Source organism: Phascolarctos cinereus, unplaced genomic scaffold (genome assembly GCF_003287225.1).
Source record: "Phascolarctos cinereus isolate Bilbo 61053 unplaced genomic scaffold, phaCin_HiC Scaffold_726;HRSCAF=1367, whole genome shotgun sequence".
In the NCBI taxonomy this organism is placed as follows: domain Eukaryota; kingdom Metazoa; phylum Chordata; class Mammalia; order Diprotodontia; family Phascolarctidae; genus Phascolarctos; species Phascolarctos cinereus.
The window spans coordinates 363,806,629-363,809,850 of record NW_027556098.1 but is presented as its reverse complement, the minus strand read 5'-3'; positions in this window follow the sequence as shown (position 1 = coordinate 363,809,850).

Here is a 3,222-nt window from a genome sequence, read left to right as displayed (position 1 = left end):
CGTTCGTTTTCGGGACAGAAGTGCGACGACTGGACTGCAAATCCCAGGATGCTGTGAGGTTAAGGATCTGGGTTAGGGACGAAGTAATGCTCCCATATATCTCCATGCCCAGTAGTTCACGTGGACAACCTGTAGCGTGGCTGGCCTTCATCTTGGGCTGGACGGCATAAATCAAGTTACAGATATTCATTCAGGCAGGCCAGTAAATAAAGACAGTGCACAGCAGCCTTCTGTCCAATTCAAAAAAATTTCCCTCAACACCTGTGCAACACCTCTGTGTGAAGGAGAGGAAGAATAAAGCAACTTGCAAGAGCTCCCAATTCCACAAAGGAGAGTATGTATTCAATTCAATAGATATTAAGCAGATTATCTAGCATTTACTTCTCTTTATAGGAGATGCATGCCCTAGTAGAATATAAACTCCACGACGACAAGCAATGTTTTTCCTTGCCTTCTTCATATTCCCAGTGTCTAGTACAGTGCCTTGCGTGTAGTGGGTATTAAATGTTGAATTGAAATTAAGTAGCTGCTGTGTACATAGTGCTGGAGGGAGAGAGCGGAGAAAAAGTTTAGATAGGAGCCCTTCTTTCAGTTCCCTTAGGAAACTCACAGTCTAGTAAAGTGATCATAAACAAGCTGATACATAATGTACAATATTACATATGGTACCATCTAACTTACATATTGGTCGCACAGACACATCTACCCCAGGTTGTAGGCAGTTTGAAGATCTATATTTACACAAATCTGTTGCTCACAAGTTGCCACCAATGAGTTTACCTAAAATTATTAGTCATTTAGCAATAAAATATTTCCCTCATAAGCCTGGGGTACACAAATACACAATTAGTGGGAAGAGTGAGCATGTATAAGGAACAGGAAAAGAGAGATACTTAGGAAACTATGGAGGGGAAATACATGCATCCAAGGCACACTGATGGAGGAGCATACACGGAGGGAACACATGGCCAGGGCACATATGTGGAGGTATGATAACTCACATCTCTAAAGCTCCAAGACCATGAATGTTATCTGGCAATATCACCAGACCTATTTCCCACTGACCTTGGTGCATAATCCCCACCAGTAAGGTAGTTGCTGCTGGATGCAGTCGTCATTGGGCAGTGCTTACTGCTGATACTCAGTGTTGTTCCCCTGATCCCACTGCACTGCTGGGCACAGTTCCAGTGGGCACAAGATTATATTCCATCTTATTCTCTCTGCTTTTAGCTTGTAGCTTCAGATGGAGCCCTTAGCTCCTGTGTCTCTTCTTCATAGGAAAAGTGAGACCTGCCACATTATTTTAAAGTCCCAAGATTTTAAACAGCTGTTTTAGAAAGGAGTAAGCCTTAATCAAGCATCAGCCTCAGAAACATCAGACATCTTTCCTAGGAAAAACTCTTCCATACTTTTTTTTCCACCATGAAGTGTTATCTGCCTGTTTCTGTCAGTCTTATCTAGAAAAAGCCTACTTTCCAAAAGGAGATTCCTTGTCCAAGGTTCCAAACCCACTGACACACAGAGCAGTACCACTTCCAGCTAAGTAGCTGTCAGACTTAATTCTTTATTTTGTTTGATAGTCACCGGGGATTAGGCCCTTACTAGAGACCATTCCCTAGCTTAGGTCTACAAGTCTGTATGGCTCTATGTTTAATTTCTGGTAAATAAACTATACCTAGTCATCATCTATGTAGAAGCAAAAAGTCCAAGGGCTATGGAGTTCGAGGTCCCCTAGTTTCTCAATTCAAATTCATCTTTTCATGAAAATGAGTGGAGAGAAGAAAGGTGCTGAAACAAACCTAAGTCCGGGGGATACAGTCATTATCTTTCCCCTATCTAGCATACACACATACACACGTATGTATATGTATACACATACACGCACATACGTATGTATATGTATATGTGTGTTGAGCAAGTCTTTTTCAGGCATTGAACCCTCTCTGATATCAGTATCATTTAATGTCAGAGTTGGAAAGGAGCTCAGAGACCATCTAGTCTAACTCCTACATGAGGAAGATTCCTCTCTATAAGATACCCAACAAATGGTCATCCAGCCTTTGCTTAAAGATGTCTAATAATTAAGAACCTACTGCTCTGTGTGGCAGCTTAGTCCACTTCAGGATAGCTCTAATTGTTAACAAGTTTTTCTTTACATCAAAACTAAATTTTCTTCTTTTTTAAAAATTCAATTTTATTTTATTCTCAGCTCTGAATTCTTTCCCTGCCTTCATTGAGAAAATAAAAAACAAAACTCATTGCAAATGTATAGTCAAGCAAATCAAATTCCAGCATTCGCTATAAACAGATACGTGTGTGTGTGTTATATATGTGTGTCTACGTGTACATGTATACTTCATTTGTACTCTGAGTCCACCTGGAAGCACCTAGGTAGCTTGCTTCATCAAGAGTCCTCTGGAATTGTGATGGGCATTGTGTTAATCACAGTTCCTAAGTCTTTCACAGTTGTTTCGTTTTACTATATTGTTGTCATTGTATAAATTGCTCTCCTAGTTCTGCTTCATTTTCACTCAGTTTATAGAAGTTTCAGGTTTCTCTAAAACTATGCCCTTTATAAGTTTTTGCAGCACAATAGTATTTCATCACATTTATATACCATAATCTATTCATCCATTCCTCAATTAATGGGCATCCCATCAGTTTCCAATTTTGTGCCACCATGAAAAGAGCTGCTATAAAATTTTTTGTAAAATGTCACCTTCCTCTTTCTTTTATCTCTTTGGAGTATAAACTTAATAGCAGTATCACTGGGTCAAGGGATGTGCACAATTTAATAGCTTTGGGGGTATAATTCCAAATTGATTTCCAGAATGGCTGGCTAGTTCACAACTCCAACAGTGAATTCAGGTACCTATTTTCCCACAGCTCCTCCAGCATTTGTCATTTTACTTTCTTGTTGACTTGGCCAATCTGTTAAGTGTGATACCTGAGTTGTTTTAATTGAATTTCTCTGTTAGTGATTTAGAGAATATTTTCATATGGCTATTGATAGCTTAAATGTCCACCTCTGAAAGTGCCTATTCACATCTTTTGACCATTTATTAATTGGGTAATGGCTCTTATTCTTAAAAATTTTAATCATTTCCCTATGTATCTTAGAAATGAGATCTTTATCAGAGAAACTTGCTGCAAAGATTTTTTTTTACCTGTGTGTGGCTTCTCTTCTAATTTTAACTGCATTGATTGTTTGTGCAAAATTTA